The sequence below is a fragment of the Eretmochelys imbricata genome, chromosome 2, assembly GCF_965152235.1.
Source record: "Eretmochelys imbricata isolate rEreImb1 chromosome 2, rEreImb1.hap1, whole genome shotgun sequence".
NCBI lineage: Eukaryota > Metazoa > Chordata > Testudines > Cheloniidae > Eretmochelys > Eretmochelys imbricata.
In genome coordinates, this window is record NC_135573.1 from 7,163,337 (window position 1) to 7,180,929 (window position 17,593).

The 17,593-nt window shown below is 45.5% G+C and overlaps 1 protein-coding gene across 8 annotated transcripts in view; it reads left to right on the forward strand.

Annotated features, from left to right (window-relative positions):
- Nucleotides 1-263: 263 nt before the first annotated feature.
- The window catches only part of TSNARE1 (t-SNARE domain containing 1), a 710,453-nt gene continuing 693,123 nt past the window's right edge, over nucleotides 264-17,593 (forward strand). For 6 of the 8 annotated variants that reach the window (XM_077809735.1, XM_077809733.1, XM_077809719.1 and 3 more), the window contains exon 1: nucleotides 264-337. The gene's annotated coding sequence lies outside the window, so the exon portion shown is untranslated. The remainder of the gene's footprint in view (nucleotides 338-17,593) is intronic. The other 2 variants (XM_077809721.1, XM_077809720.1) reach the window with 2 other exon arrangements.

Consider the following 17,593-nt stretch of genomic DNA (forward strand, 5'->3'; position numbering starts at 1 on the left):
GGGCCAGGGCACGAGGAGCCAGGATCCGGGCCAGGGCCGGGGGCCAGGATCTGGGCCAGGGCAGGAGGAGCCAGGGCCGGGGCCAGGGCCGGGGGCCAGGATCGGGGCCGGGACTCGAGGGAGGCGGGGGCGGAGGGGCGCGCCAGGCTCGGCCGGGGCGGGGCCTTACCCCGGGAGGGGCGCGGGGCGGCCCTCTGCGGAAGCCCCGCCCCTTCCTGCCCGGCGCGCGGCTCGCTGGGAGATGTAGTTGGCGAGGCGGCCTCCGCGGGGAGGGGCGGGGCGGTCGCGCGGTCACGTGATGTTTGGGTTGTCCCCGGCGCTGCCCGCACAATTGCAGGTGAGCTGCGTGCGGCGGGGGGCGCCCGGCCTCGGGGCGGGGTCCCGCCTGCAGACGGATGGCGGGGGATCTCTGGGGGCCCCCCTGCAGAGAGAGCAGGGAGTGTGGGGGTCGGGATCCTGGTTCCCCCCGGGGAGAGAAGGGGTCGGTGGGTCAGGGCCTGCAGGTTCCCCCTGGGGAGAGAAGGGGGGGGGTGTGGGCCAGGGCCTGCGGGGCCCCCCTGGGGAGAGAAGAGGGGGCGTGTGTGTGGGTGGGTCAGGGCCTGCAGGGCCCCCCTGGGGAGAGAAGAGGGGGCGTGTGTGGGTGGGTCAGGGCCTGCAGGGCCCCCCTGGGGAGAGAAGAGGGGGCGTGTGTGTGGGTGGGTCAGGGCCTGCAGGGCCTCCCCCCTGGGGAGAGAAGAGGGGGGGTGTGAGTCAGGGCCTGCAGGGCCCCCCTGGGGAGAGAAGAGGGGGCGTGTGTGGGTGGGTCAGGGCCTGCAGGGCCCCCCCCGGGGAGAGAAGGGGGGGGCGTGTGTGGGTGGTTCCAGGCCTGCGGGGTCCCCCGGGGAGAGAAAGGGGGATGTGTGTGGGTGGTTCAGGGCCTGCGGGGTCCCCCTGGGGAGAGAGGAGGGGGTGTGTGCGTGGGTGGGTCCAGGGCCTGCGGGGTCCCCCTGGGGAGAGAAGAGGGGGTGTAGGTGGAGGACCTGGGGGGTGTCCCCATGCAGAGAGAAGGGGTGTGTGGCTGGAGGACTGGGGGTGGGGGCAAGGTGTCCCCATGCGGAGAGAAGGCGGGTATGGGTATGGGTCAGGGGCATGGGTTGTCATTTTCTCCCTTTGCAGCAGAATGCCTCATTGTTTTTAAGGGTATCTGTGTATTTCTCCAGTGCCCGAGCCTGGTCTCTCTTGGGAGCCTTCTGCAAACGAGGAGGGTGCAGGTATTAGGGACCTGAGCTCCCTCTGGGACACCTGTCCAGTAGGAGAGTCTGAGGTCCGGGTGGCTTCCCTTCATCTCCTCCTGTTGGTCCCCACATAGTGAGGGGGAGAAACATGCAGAGGGGAGCTGGCTTACTAGCTTGACCTTTGCAGACCTATTCATGTGCCTCCCCCTGAGGCATTTCACTGAGGGTGTGTGAATGAATACCAGCAGTTTGAGCTCTCCCATCTCTCCTGGGGGTGCCCCACAGAGAGTGGGAGGTGGGTAGGTGTCAGTTTTACCCATGTCTCCTCGTGGAATGCTCCCTCCAGAGAACTGCCTGCAGATGTCACAGCTGAGCTCTCCTCTCAACTTCTCCTGGGGTGCATCTGCAGAGAGTGTGTGTCTTGTACGGTGGCAGTTACCTGAACTCCCCTTCCCCTGTGTCCTTCCAGATCAGAGTGTTTTTCATGCATAGCAACCACAGGATTTTGTTTTCAAATGGCTTGGGGGAAACACATTCATGGTACACCTAAGTAGATGGATACATTTTCCCCCTCTAGCTGGAAATGTCACTTTGAAGCTGTTTCCTAATGCTTTTTTTAATGAAAACAGTGAAAGTTGGATAATACATAACCTCTCTCTGATATAGCAACCTTGGATGATAGTCAGTTCTGACCATTGTTAAATAAAAGGTTTTGCTCACTTATGTCACTCGTGGATATGATATGGTGATTGTTGTCTTGGTGACTACTACCTGGTATTACATGGCATGTTTTTAAAATGGCATTTATCACCTCTAGGAAGGTGTTACTAGCAACACCTCTATCAGAATCCAATAATGCAAGCAAAACTTCTTACAACTTTTTTCAGGTTTAGAAAGCATCACTTTCTACACAGTGCTTGAGTGATATAGAGCAGGTTTTTTCTGTATATTTTTAAATTTCCAAAGAGCTAAATGTCTTTATAAATGCACATAAAACTAGATTGATAGTATAAATATCAATCAAAATCAAACGTTTAAGGGGATGCTGTCAGGAAATATAGGTCCCATCTGTGTCTTGGTTTATAAAATATATCAAAAATATTTTCTGAAACAGCAAAAATGTTTTCACAATTACAAAAAAGAACATCAACTGAAAACCACTTGTTTGAAATTCAAATAGTCTCCTACAGCGTTTACAACCCAGTATTTGCACGTGCTTAACTTTAAGCATGTGAATATGTCACTACCTGCATGTGTAAAGTTAAGTAGGGATATAAATGTTTGTGTGATCAAGACAAAATGTTGAAAAGCAAGCTAGATTTTAAATGTTCCCCCACCCCCGTTTCAACTAGTAGTGGTGACAAAGGTAAGACTCATCCTTTTAAAACTATATTTACCCTGGTAGTGACCCTTTTAATTAAGCTGGTATTTTTCTTAGTCATGAGGGCAGTAAGGTATTGAGTGGCATATTATCCCTCTTGAGCTTTTTATTGGGTTGATTAATGATGACTCAGCCCCAGCCTACGTCTCTGACTTTTAATCTTATAGCATTTCTCCTCTGCTCAGTCACTGACTCCAGCCTTGATGTCCTCTTTGTTTTCGTTTCCCGCTCTTGGCTCTGACTTCTTCAGTGATGACACCTACATGCAGAATGCCTTCCCTGTGCCTGCTAACCAAGCAATAAATGTCTCTCATCATTCCCTCCTAAAAACTCAGTTCTTCCACACCACCTACAAGCAGTGAGTTAATGTAAAGAAAACCCCAAATGTGGCTTTAATGGAAGCACAGAGACTTGTGCCCAGCGTAATTGCAACCAGGTTATCTTAGCACTGCTGTAACCCTGCAACCCTTGATGTTACACTCTTCAGTGTCATGTTGTGAAATGAGATCGTAGGGCATATGTCTTCTTCTTGGCTCTGCAAAGCGTGTAGCAAATTTTTGGGTGCTGTATAAATATGATGTATAATTTTGAGCTCTGAGTCTGCAAGCTACTCTGCCTGTGTTTAGGCGGATGCTACTGACTTAAGTAAAGCTATGTGTTAGTGTAAAAGTGTGTCCATGCAGAACAGCTTGCAGGATTGGGGCCCTATTTTACAGGAGTGTGTCTGCTCTGGAATCAGCATTCTTAACAGTGGTTGGTATCACTGTTACAGAACCCATTGATAAATACTAGTAAAAACTTGAATCCAGGATATGGGCTGTAAAGTTAGAGACTGAATGGAGGATGATAGACCCGTACTAGCATCTATGTAGCATCCATTATTGCAGTCCCTATGTAGGCAAATTCCCACTGAAGTCATCACTGGGATTTTTTTGTGTAGATAGCAGTTGTAGAAATAGAGCCTGAAAAATGATTCCCTTTAGAACACATACTTGCAGCGTTCCTCGAGAGAGAGTTTTTTATATGTATCTATGTTACCATAATGTGAAGTTTGCAAAATCAAGCTTTCAGAAGTTAAAAGATGCCAGACTTTATGCCCAGGCTGCCTCATTTCTGCCTCTTTGTGTGTACACATTATAATGGTTACTTACACAAGGTTTATTTTAAAGAAAAAGTCAAAACCAAATTCTGACAGCAGCAGTAGGCTGTTAACCTGTGTCAACAAGCTACTAGAGGAGGCTACCTAACACAATCGGAGAGTGTTAAGAATGCATGAACAGCCCCTTTTTACGGACAGCATTGCTAAGAACGTACATTTGGTAGATTCTTTCTGAGAGGCAGCGTGGCTAAATGCATCAGACTTGGGACTTCTGTATCAGAGATTTGTGTTCTGTTGCCAGTTTGTGTAATCTTTCAGTGGGGTACTAGGCCCTGCTCAGTTCTAAATGTTGTGCAGGGCACTAATTAACAGAGGTGAGTGTAGAACTCATGGCTTCTTGATTCCCAGGCCAATGTACCCCAGCGGCCAATGGGTATTGGGAGGAAGATCTATTTTGTGGTCCATCCAGTGGAGTACTTTGCATTTGTCCTTACTGAATTTCATCCTGTTTACTTCAGACCATTTCTCCAGTTTTCCAGCTCATTTTGAGTGATAATCCTATCCTCTCTAAAGCACTTGCAACCCCTCCCAGCTTGGTATCATCCGCAAACTTTATAAGTGTACTCTCTATGCCATTATCTAAATCATTGATGAAGATATTGAATAGATTAAAATAGAAAGAACTATAAAAATCTTTTTTTTTTAAAAAAAAAATCCTTTCTGCTCTCTGACTTTCTACGCTTCACTTAGCTTGGGGAGTGAACCTAGCTGAATCACTTTCACTTGGTTTCCCATGCATAGGGGATTGTCAGCAGGGACATATGTAAATCTACAAACTTTTAACTGATTTAAAAAAATCATAAAACATTTGTTCTTATTTTGAGTGAAATTCACCTCAGTGCAGTGTGTCCGCATGAGGCCCTTGGCACCACTTAAATTGCAAATCTCTTAATTTAAAACTTTAATTTGCCTGGAGCTCTGATTTTACAATGAGTTCAGCTCCGAGTGGCATATGTGGCAGTGGGAGCTCCAGGCAGGCACAGGAGACTATCTTCATCCAGTTTATATAGGATTGGGGTTTTAGTTGGTAAGGAGAGCATTGTGCAGCCATTCTGCATCAGGGTGAGTTTGGCTCATAAAGTTCCTGATCCAGCATTGGGATTCACAGTTGCAGACCCATATGACTGTAGGACCCTACACAGGCTCTGGGAACTTCAATTATGTGTGGATTGTTTTGTCCAACTCGTGATTCAAGCACATGTGTAAAGTTTAGCATGTGCTTAGCTGCTTTTCAGAACTGAAGTCTTAATATTTGTGTCTAACCTATAGTACTTAACAGTATCTGTTGTGGTGACATTACATGTTATCAATGTTCTCTCTAATTTTTTACATCCATATATGGAATGAATTTTGTTATGTGCACCAATATGGAAGTGACGTGTGGTGGGGGTTGGTCAAGGGGTTCGGAGTGTGGGAGGGGGCTGAGGGCTGGGGCAGAGGGTTGGGGTGTGGGGGAGTGAGGGCTCTGGCTGGGGGTGCAGGCTCTGGGGTGGGGCCGGGGATGAGGGGTTTGGGATGCAGGCTGCGGCGGGGAGAGAGGACTCCCCCCAGCTCTCTCTTGCCACAGCAGTTTGGGGCTGGGTGAGAGTCGCCTCTCCCCGGTCACGGCAGCTCTGGCTGGGCTGGGCTGGTCCGAGCCAGGGGAGAGGCTCCTCTCCATGGCTATGGCAGTTCCGGTGGGGCTGGGCCGGGTCATGGGAGGGGCGCCTCTCCCTGACTGCGCAGCCATGTGGCTGCACAACTTACAGGGAACTTAGTATGTTATGCTACCTGTTTTCTCTTGTTGGCTGTTTTCTTTTTAATATATGAAAATAGAAAATAAATGTTTAAAATGCTTAAGCTATTTATCTTGACATTGCAAAACAGAATATTCAGTATTGCTGGGATGGATTTGAAGATTAGAAATTGATGATTTTGCAGTGGCTACTTAATGATGATAACCATCTCTTAGATCTCAGAGTATTGCAAAGGATGTCAATATTATTATCCCCATTTTACACGTGGGGAAATGGAGGCACGGGGCAATGAAGTACCTTGATGAAGGTCATCCAGCAGATCAGTGGCAGAGCTGGGAGTTGCAGGTGTCCTGAATCCCAGTCTGATGCTCTGTCCATGAGGTCACACTGCTTCCCCACGTATTATCCCCTAATCATTATATAATAAGACACTCAAACACAATAGCTCTAACGAACATACGGCTCTTTCCACCAAATGATCAGTAATTTTGGCATTTTAAAAACATTGCTGTGCATTTTTAATTGGCATTCTACTTCTGCTAAAGGGATTAATGTAAGAATTGCACTTAACAGTTTTCTTTACCTGTATTGCTAATAATACCCAAGATTATAAAACTATAAAGAATTAAATACATCTGATTTACTTGTACTGTTTGCAGAGTGGGAGAGTGGGTGTCCCTTGTTTGTATGTCTCTTGTCCCTTTCTTGTATAGTAAAACTAACGGTAAATTTCATCCTCTGGTTCTTGTGATCTGGCATGATGCTGTTGGGAGTGCTCAATGAAAGAGAGAGAGCTGTTTTAAAAAAAAAAAAAAAAAAAATCCTCCTCTCTACATTCACTCTGATTTCCAGCCCGCCAGCTCGTAACAAATATTTTACTGACAATAAAATTGCATTGTCAAAGACAGGCTGAGGAAGTTGGAGTGTTTATTTATACATATTTGTAACTTTGTTTTGCAGGATTGGGGTCTGAATTGATAAGGAGCACATTTTTAAATCTACTGTACTTTGGTTGTGGTGGGGCTTATCCTCAGTAGCTATTAGTGTTTGCTGCTCACTTGCTGTGCTATTTAATCAAAAGATTGCTGGGAAGGATATAAACTTTTATCCTTCAGGGCATGAGCATAGAATGATGGGGGTTAGGAAGAAACTTTTCCTATTCACAGGTTACTCCATAACTTGTTCCTCCAGGGATTCTTGCACCTTCCACTGAAGCATCTAGAACTGGCAGTGGTCAGAGATAGGATATTAATATGAATCACTACTCTGATCCAGTATGACAGCTCCAGTTCAGTTAGGAAATGAATTGTATAGTTAAGTCTGGGAGGGATGCGTGCAAAATAAAACTACAAAGTTTATTCCAACTTCCTCTTGGATGGAGTATCAAACTAAGGGCTTGTCTGCACTACCGGGGTAAGTCAATATAAGTTAAGCTACTCCAGCTATGTGAATCATGTAGCTGGAGTCGATGTAGCTTAGGTCGACCTAGTATCTTCAGTGTGCTCCGTCGACGGAAGGCGCTCTCCGGTCGACTTACCTGACTCTTCTCAGAGAGCTGGAATACTGGGGTCGACTGGAGAGTGCTCTGCCTTTGATTTAGCAGGTCTTCACTAGACCCACTAAATCGACCCCGCTAAGTTGATTGCAGTAGCGTTGATCTCTCCGTAGTGAAGACCAGCCCTAAGGTTTGGTCTACGCTGCAGATGTATATCAGTATAACTACATCACTAGAGTGTGACAAATCCACACCCCTGAGCCACGGTGCTGGAACAATTTTTGTAGTGGGGGCGCTGAGAACCATTGCCCTGTATATCATGGAAACCACTTCAAGCAAGGGGTTGCTGCAGCACCTCTTCCTCCCCAGTTCCAGCACCTATGCCCCTGAGCAAAGTAGTTATATAGACCTAACCTCGTGTAGACAGCATTGTGTCAGCAAGAGAGTTTCTCCTGCCAACATAGCTACTGCCTCTCGGGGAGGTGGATTAAATAAGCCGATGGGAGAGCTCTCTCCTGTTGGCTTGGAGCATCTTCGTTAAAGTGCTAGAGTGCTGCCGTTGCACCAGTGCGGTGTTTTATGTGTACATGTGCCCTAAGATGCAACATTTGTCGTATTGCAAAGCTGTATAGTCTTAAGAAATATGTGGATATGAAATGTCATGTTGTTTTAGTGCTTGTTGAGCAAATGCTGATGATGGCTTATGTGGGTATTTTTTGTCATGCTATCTTTATAAATTCTCAAAAGTGCAAATTAATTAGCTGTAAAGTGTTTTGTGCTCTTTACTGTGTAACATTGTCATTTTCTTTTACACTCATTCCCCACACTAATGAGGCCTGTATATGGCACAAGGCATGGCTCCACTACAAAGATTTTAAAAATCAGTTAGGCAACCCTAGAACATTAAGTTAGGGAAAACATAAATATAAGTCCTGCTCTGAAGTTCTGATACTTCAGAATTCAGACTCAGGGTTAGTTTACATACAGAAGTTGCATGCATGTAACTCAACTTGTGATGTTTCTGCATTGATTTAATTGAACTGGTTCAGCAGCATTACACCTTTAGCTAAAATCAGTGCAATTTCTGTATTTACACCCGTTCTTGCTTAGGACAAAAGGAAAGATTAGAGAGCACAGGAGTGAAAATCCGTGGTTGAAAGCAAGGTAAAATAGGTGGATGTTGAAGAGGCGTGTGAAGACACTTGATATTGATGAAGAGGGATGTTTTGAACACAGGGAGGTGTGTGTGTGTGTGTGTGTAATTGATCACATTTTTTTCCTACGGGACACCGGCCTCATTCAGTGCGCAGGATGGATTGTGTGCACTGAATGAATAGTATTTTTGTTTTATTTTCGTCGTTCAACTTGTGGCCCTGGGCTTCTTTTACTGCACACTCTTCAAACTCTGCTGTGAATATGGAATCATTAATTTCCTCATAAACTTTCCTATGCCACTCATCCCTGTAGCATCTGAGTGGTTCACAAACGTTATACAAATTTATCTTTGCAGTACCTTTTGTGAGGTAAAGCAGTGATGTTATTCCCAATTTACAGATGGGGAACTGAAATACAGAGACATCAATGTCAACTGTCAACTAATTTTGGGTGCCCAGTTTGTGGCATCTAGGACCTGACTTTTCAGAGTCCTTTGCCTTATGTAGCGCTTTGTGTTTATGACACTTCCATTGACCACAGTTGGGAGTACTCTGCGCTTCAGCAAACTAGACTCGAGTGGAGTAAATTGGCCACCCAGAAAAGGAAGACCTATGAACATTTTGATTTGACTTGCCCAGCATCACACAGGAGGTCTGTGGCAGAAGCAGGGATAGAATCCAGTTCTCCAGGGCAGCCATGAGATTATCCTTTCTCTTGCAGCAATCCCCTGCATCATTCAGTGCACACCTTTCAACTTCTGCAATGAATGAGGCAGGGGTCCTACAAACAGTTTCCTTCATTACACAGCCCTGATTCATCCCTAGAGCAGGTCTGTCCTGTAGAGAAAATACTGTTAGAGATGGGTTTGTCTCTTCTGTGCTCTCAATCTCCCAGCTCTGTTCCTATGCCCTGGCCCACATTGACTCTGGCTTCTGGGAGGAGCAACTGCAAGGAGAGTCATGCTCAGCTGGGATCTGGAGCAAGTTCTTTGCAGACAGAATCATTTGAGAATTTAGCTGCTGAGCTCTAGCAAGTTTCTATTCAGTATGTGCAAACTGAGATTTTCAGAGGCTCATAACTTTGACAAATTTGGGTTGATTTTCATGCAGATGGCAAAAGGCACAATCGTGACACCAGGGCAAATCCTTGCTCCAAAGCATGGAGGTGCTAAAATTTCTTAGCAAAACAGCTGTAAGAATAATTTAAAATGGGCAAACCATACAGAATCATAGGGTTAGAAGGGACTGCAAGGATCGTATATTTTCCCCTAACTTCATTCTGAGAAACAGCGGAATCATTTTTGTTGAAACTGTCTAGAACAATTCAGCCCGAGACAGACATCTAAGTTCCAACATGGAAAATTTCAGCATGAATGGTTAAAGTTTGGCCAAGTTATAAGCAACTGAAAAGAGGGTCTTTACTAGGAAGTGTTGGGCAATCTTCATTCTAGGTATTGCTACCTGTATTTCTTATAATATGGCAACTAAATTACTATGGATCTGTTTCTGTATAGTTTAAGATGAATAGGCATATCCTATTAAAAATTTGAAAGAGCTCATAGACCAGGGATCAGCAACCTTTGGCATGTGGCCCTCCAGGGTAAGCCCCCTGGTGGGCCAGGCCAGTTTGTTTACCTGCTGCGTCTGCAGGTTCGGCCGATCGCAGCTCCCACTGGCCGCGGTTCACCGCTGCAGGCCAGTGGGGGCCGCAGGAAGCAGCACGGGCCGAGGGATGTGCTGGCTGCCACTTCCCACAGCCCCCATTGGCCTAGAGCAGAGAACCAAGGCCAGTAGGAGCTGCGATTGGCTGAATCTGTGGACGCGGCAGGTAAACAAACCAGCCAGGCCCACCAGGGATTTACCCTGGCGGGCTGCGTGCGAAAGGTTGCCGATCCCTATCCTAGATCATCCATAACGTCTGTCTACAAGCTCAGAGCTCCTGATGGAGAAACCTTCAGATACTGCACTTGGTTCTAGCCAGAAGGCTTTTGTTGTGCAATTTGTTTTATATTTAAATCTTGCGCTAAAGACATTTTTTTAAAAAAAAGGCACTGCCGTTTATCTGTGTAGTAATCTGTTTAGTAATGGGAAAGTTAGATGAGACTCTGCAAGAACCTAATAGAACTGTGCTGACTCACTGGCTAGCCTCTTATTTAATAAAATGCTGTGAATGACTGATTTTCTTAGCTTGCTATTTATTTCTCTTTCATCTGCCTTGAAATGGGAACTGCAGACGCTGATCAATTGAGTTTGTATAATTTTATTGTGGCTTTTGTAAGTACAGTACCTCTCTGCTAAAATGTGCATTTGTCACTTTCTGTAGTGGTACCATTTAGTGAATACCTCTCTCCTTCCCTTATTTCAGTTGCATCAGTCACTTATGGGGGCTATTTTATCTCTCTACAGTGGTCAAAGTATACCAGTGCTGCCACATGTGTGGATAATCTGGTAATATTAGGAGATCCTCCATTTAAGGTGCTAACCTAAAAAGCATTGTGTGAAGGTTTTTTGCTGCAGATGTTTGTTAATGGTAATCAAAGTGAACTTTTTATGGTAGTTACTGTAACAGGCCTATGTGAAATCTGGATCTGGAGAGTTAAGTAGATGATATCACTAATTAGCAAAAAATTATATTGTCTGATATGCAACCTTACAGGTGCTGTGCAGCATTATGGCTTAGAGCAATTTCTTCCTTCACTGTGTTTCTTAGCATCTTAAATGTAGCTTTCAAACTGTATTCTTTGAGCAGGCATTTTGTATCTGTGGCTGTTCATACAGTGACACAACCTAAAGAAGTAGCTGTTGTTTACTAGTAGACCTGGGTGAACGTTGATAATTTTTTCACAAAAAATGTTATTTTTTGACCAGTTTTATTTATTTTATTTTATTTGTGACAACCTCAATCTTCTAGTGCTTATTGGTGCTTTTGCCTGAGCTGTGCGTATAAACATATTACTAAATGAGTGGCAGTGGCTTTTGCATGATTCCTAAGCATTGTGGGGATTTCCTTAATGCCACCAGCATTTGGGGTCAGATCCTTAGCGGGTGTCAATTGTCATTGACACCTGCTGAAGATTTGCCTCTTTAAGAAATCCCTTCTCCGTTTAGATTGTGCCTTTCTGCTTGCTTTTGTTAAAAGCATGCTGCCCCATCTAACCCATGCACGTTTGTAGTTGTAGGAATGGAACATTGTCCTGAGAGCCAGTAAGTTCATAAATACACCCTGCCAAGTCTGGGCATGTCCAGTTTCTTGGCTTGCCTGTCAGTGTCGCTTCAGATGGATGGATGAGTTTCAGAAGGTCTGGGGCTCCTTCTTCATTCTGTTGAAGTAAGTGGGGATGGAGTAATGGGTGGTTGACTAGCGATAGTGAAGTTCGCAGGTAGAATTACCAGTTCATTGACCCCAGTGCTGGAATATCGGTGGGTGTTGTCGCTCAGTTCTGAAGTGAATCAGCAGAACTGTTAGTGCGGAAGCACGCACAGATCTGCCAGTGCTATATGGCCTTTATTGAAGTTCTCTTACAAGCAATAAAATCGTTCACAATTTTAGTGGTGGTGCAAAATCAAGTCATTTTAGTGGGAGCTTTTTTTCCCCCTAATGATAACCAAGGTCAAAATATTAAAACTTTGATACTGAAAATGATATTTAGGCAGCCAGATATATGTGATGCTGATTTTCAGTGTGCAGAGAACCTGCAACTTCCATTACATATAAGTGCCTGACTGAAATTAAGTGCCAAACATTTGGTATCCAAATTTGAAAATGCTGGCCTCAGGCTTTACACTACTCTGCTTTGAAAAAACTACCGTTTCTTCAAAATAAAGTACTGATCATGCAACATAGTGAAGTTTCATGGCTCCTCATTTACTATAACTCATTCTCATTCTAGCCAAATGTCAAAACTGGGATCCGTTGAAATGAATCTTATTGAGTGGTATAGAAAGTATTGTGATATTATAATAAGACAGGATGCTCGACTCTGAATTTCCCTTCTATGGTACAGGGATGTATGACAAATCTGTCCAGATGCTATCTTTTTCCCCTGGTTTCTAGCATGATTGAAAAACCAGGGTGAAAGTGAAGAATTCCCTCCACTGACAGTATATAATACTCAGCTGAAGTATCACTCGAGCGTCAGGTAGATGGAATCTTCCCTGCAGTAGAAGTGCAGAAAAGATTCCATTTTCTCTTGTTAGCTTCCCATGTACATCCATGCATTTCAATCACAAATGTTCTCATTTCCACCCGGAGATACATTTTCTCCTTTCCTCTTTTGTTGCTCTGGCCTGGATCTGCTCTCCTTCCCCGTGATGGCTTCCTTTAATATCTAAGTGTGGGAGAAATCTCCATAGCATTTTCCACAACCTGCCCCATTTCTCACCTTCTTCCCCAGCCAGGGTATTATCTCCTTCCATTCTTATTCATTTCCCCTTCTCACAGTCCATTTTCTAAACTCTTTTTGTATTATTATTAATAGCTTGTATTGTGGTAGTGCTTAGGAGCCCCAGTAGTGGACCAGGATACAGCCCTATTGTGCTAGGTACTGTACAAACACAGAACAAAGAGACGGCCCCTGCCTGGAAGAGCTTACAATCTAAGGCGTGGTCTACACTGGGGGGAGGATCGATCTAAGTTACTCAGCTTCAGCTAGGTGAACAGCATAGCTAAAGTCGACGTACTGAGGTCTGCTTACCACTGTGTCTTCGCTGCAGTAAGTCGACTGCTGACGCTCCCCTGTCGACTCTGCCTGCACCTCTCGCTCCGGTGGAGTACCGAAGTTGACGGGAGAGCGCTTGGTGGTCGATTTATCGCATCTTCACTAGACGCGATAAATCGACCCCTTCTGGATCGATCGCTCTGGAGGTAAGTGTAGACATGCCCTAAGTATCTCCTTGGTTGCCCACCTGTCGTCACCATCAGTGTCATAAAGGGCAGCATGCGGAAAACACAAGCTAAAGCTTTTCTTATCTAAACGGAGCTTCTCTTCTCCCTAATGCGCAAAGTTTTAACGTCCTTCCTCCTTTGGCCCATCTGACAACTGCTGGGGCTTCTTCTTACTGGTCCTTCAGTGACTGAAAATCTGTATGACACCTGTAGCCCCTGCTCAGTGGGACCTTTTTCTGTCAAATGCATTTGACCTACCCTGCCTTCAGCAATGGGGAGGAGGGGAAGCATCCTTACCAGAGGTAAATCGCATGCTTACTCAGCAAGATCAAGGTCTGACAGCTTATTGTGGAGCTTGTGCTAGCTTGGCTCGGAACAATACATCTAATTGTTGGAGTGTGTACTGCAGCTATGGAGGCAGGGCGAGTAATACATTTGTCCATTCATTTGTGCGTTTTAAATGCTTGTCTGACTCCACATACACCGCCCTCCATTCCATTCCTGCCTCGACCTGTATACAAATACGTAGAGAGCAAACCTCAGAGAGCAGCCCAAGCATTGCAAAAAACTATTGGGCATATGTTCTGACTTCACTGAAAGCTGTTCTTTTCCTCAGCTTTTCCTTCCTTTTGTAACTAGCAGCACCGCCTTAGAGAGACAGCCCCTTTCTCTGCACTGCATCTCAGCACGCGAGAGGTTAAAATTGGAAGCTACAGTTATTTTTGGCCCTCTCTGTCCCATATTTACAGGGCCTTTGAGACCCAGGCCCCATTTCCTCTGCTTTACAGTGTCAGATCTCGTCATCCCACATTGTGGCCACTGTGCTTCTGGTCAATGAAAGTCTGCATGGGAATGTCCTTGAAGCCTGTTCAGAAAGGGGCTTATTGTTGAATGAGGATCATCATCAAAGCTTATTGCTCCAAACCCGCAGCCAAGATCTGGTGTGGTCACTTATCTCAAATAGCTCCTTGGGAGTACAGGAGGTTTGTGGAGGGTGCTGCATCAGGCAGCATTCAAGGGCTTCCTTGCCTGGGCTCTCCGCATTCACATTTGGGGTCATTCCTCAGCTTCCACTTGGTCATATTGTCACCAGTCTTTGCCACCCTAGCTCAATTTAGAGTACTCTAGTGTTTTCATTTGAGGTCAGTGTGTGGAGGGAGTTGTTCTGTAGCAACCAGGTTCTCTGAGGCCGCAATAGAAGGCATAGACTTTGAGTGAGGAGACTCTCCCTAGCGGCTCAGCATGCTACCACTCCATCACTTGCCTGCTTAAGCAGGTTGGACCTGGTTGGATATTGTATCTGGTCTCCTGCATGGCAGTGTGCACAGTGCTACGTGAACTAGGCAGGAGTGACCACTGACTCCCTGGTTGGGTAACTGGGCTGTGACCCTTGGCTCCCCACACACTGTTTGATAAATAACTCTGCATTCTGGGTGTCATTCCCTGGGCCCATTTACATCTTGCCAAAAATAATTACTCTCTTGGAGAACAGAGTTTACTGATGAGAGAAGGCAGAGAAAAGTGCAAGTCATCTGCAGTTCAGACTCTTCAGACTCCCTTGTTAGGGCAGCAAGGGATGAGTCTACACTGCAGTGTAAGCCCAGGGTTTGTAGAACTCAAGTTAGCAGACCCTGGGTTTGTTAACTTAGGGATTCAGCATTTACACTCATTTGTAACCTCAGGTTAGGAATTGTTGAATCTGCACTGCATTGTGTGGGCCCAAGTCCAACCACCATTATCCCAGACTTTCCTAGCACCCTAGGAAAAGGAGAAGGTGTGTTTAAGTTTGGGAGTGTCTGAAGGTTTGCCTCTGCACCCACGGGGCCTAGGCAGCTGGACAATGAGTTTGAGCTCTCACGATTTGGGGTACTAGGCAGCAGTTCTGTGCCCTGAGAGTAGGCCTAGACACATACTTGAGACTGGGAGAGTGGTTGGACTCCGTTCAGGCTCTGTTAACTTAAACCACTCTGGAATTCCCCTCATAGCAGTCTGGTGCGTGGCTCAGAAGGGAGTGCCCTGACAGATCTGAGACACCATAGTCTGGCCATCCAAGCACCACTGAGCCATCTGGTACTGATGGTCCCATCCCTAGTCCGGCTGTCAGAGCACCTTGGATCCTTCTGGTTCTGATGATTCCATCCATAGTCCAACCATCCGAGCACCACGGAACGGTCTGGTTCCATCCATAGTCCGGCCACCCACCTGCCATTCTCAGCTTCTGAAGAATCTTGTAATACCTTCCTCTCCCCAGTGAAAGGTTCCTCACCAAAACATTCTCCTTGAGTCTATAATAGCAGGCAAGAGAAGAAAATGTTATCCCTTCCATTGTATATAACACTGCTCATTTTCAAAGCACTTTACAGTCGATACCGCCTCCATGAGAAATAGCAGGCATTACTCCCATTTTTACAGATGGGGGGGAAACTGAGGCTGGTTTATATATGGTCAGTGAAGAACTGGGATTACATCACCATTTCCTGGTCCCCAATCCAGTGCACAGATCAGCCTACACCTATGGTGTAGCATTTAAACACTAGGTTTTCTCTTCAATGAAACTTTAGTATGCAAATTATTTTCAGAAGAAACCTTAAGGTGGTTTTGGCACTGCATGTAGGACATCAGAGCAGTGTGTTTGAATAAATATTTAAGCCAGGGATTTCATCCAGAGGGCGAATGGGGCATGTTTATTCTAAAACTTTCCTTTCTACATTGAATTGCTGTTGTCCTAACAGACTGAAATGTATGCACCTTTGGAAAATACTCGATTCGCACTGGCAAAACGGAGATTAAATTACATTTTGTAACTCTGGGTTTTGAGGGCTGCAGAAGCACTAAACTCTAGTTGCCTTTCATTTGTAAATGATTACTGAGCCTTGGCTGGGGAAGAGTTTTCTAGTGGCTACCGGAAGTGGGATGAGGAGTCCAGAGATCTGGGTTGTATTTTCTGCTCTGCCACTGTCTTGTTATGTGAGGCTTTGCAAGTCACTTCAACTCTGCTTCAAATTCTCAAGTTGCTAATGGATTCACTAAACGTGTGTGAGGTAGGGAAGCTTAAGTGTTTGTGCAGTGTGTTGAAACCTTTGATTGGAAAGTGCTACACAAATACAAATTGTGTTATTTGATTTTATTCATTGCCAATTTCATGATGGTACCACTGGAGAGGGAGGCAAATAAGTTAAAAAGTTTGGGGGGGGAGGGGGAGAAAGGTAGCACTTTTGTAGTCCTGAATCATGATTGTGGTAACTGTTTCTTCTGGGCATCAACATTTAGAAAGTAAAGATGTTCTAGGCTAGTGAAATGCCTGAAGTTTATTTCTAGTGTCAGCAGGTTCCACTTCTTTGAAAAGGCCACTCAAAACCTAGCTGTATTCCTCCTCCTCCAGCCAGTGAGCTATGTGAGTGTAAAATAAAGGTAGTCAAGTATCATGTTTCATGGTTTAAACTGATGACTGCTGGAGTCAGGAAGGAATCTTTCTTCCTCCTGCTAATGCGCACCATTGGACATTTGGCCAGATATTGTCTTCTAAAGCATTTGGGTTCGGGCCACTGCTAATCTTGATGAACCAACAATTGGATATGTTATGGCAAGTGCTACATTCACCTATTTGCCAGACCTGCTGTATTAGCATTCCTTTCTATTTTGCCTGACCTCGTTTAGTACCCAAGGCCCTACTTAACTTGCGATATTGCAGAAATTGCAGGTTCTGCAATATTAATTTTCCACCGCAGTTTTGACAGCGGGGGCTCTGGCATGCACGGGGCTGGCAGCGGGAGCCCTGGCTGCCCCAAGGCTGAGAGCGAGAACCCCCGTGGTCAGCCCCGGGCCACTGCTCTCAGCCCCAGGTGGCCGACAGTGGAAAATCACGGAAAAGTAATAATGAATTTTATTACTGCAAATAGTAAGGTCCGTTATCACTTTTCTGCAATTTTCCATGGCTCGTTCGCACCTCAGCCGTGAGTTTTTGACAATCTTCCCGTGATTCAAGTAGGGCCTTATCAGTGTCCCCACTTGCTCTTATTTTTGGCCTTTTTTAAAACCTTTTTCTTTGCTTTAGCTGCTCTGCAGATTTATGAATGGTCCAATTAAAAATTAAATCCATACACAGTATTGATGGGTGGGTTGAGGAAACCCCAAATTTCCACAAAGTGTAAATGTTTCACGGGAAAGAATAAAAAATGTAACCACGTATATTGAACTGTGTGTGTATGGTGGTGACGGATTCTACTTCAGCAGACATTGGCTGGAAGGAATTGATTGAGGTTTGTTTGTGGAGCCACACAGTTACCCTTTCCAGGGGATAAGCATGCTCCCTCTGCACTGCTTATAACTCAAGCAGACTGTCCAGAATGGTCTTGAACTTGAAGCAGGGGAATGCACTACACTTGTTTGTTTAACTAAGATTCACCATGAGCCAGATTTGTCTGCTATTGGTTATCAGCCATAGTAATATGCCAGGTGGAGGGATGGGAGGGCCTACAGCTGTGATATTATATTTTATATTCCTCATCCTACAATGTGCTTTAATTAACTTTGAGTCTTTGGATATTTAGCCTCCATTGTCAGGGGGAA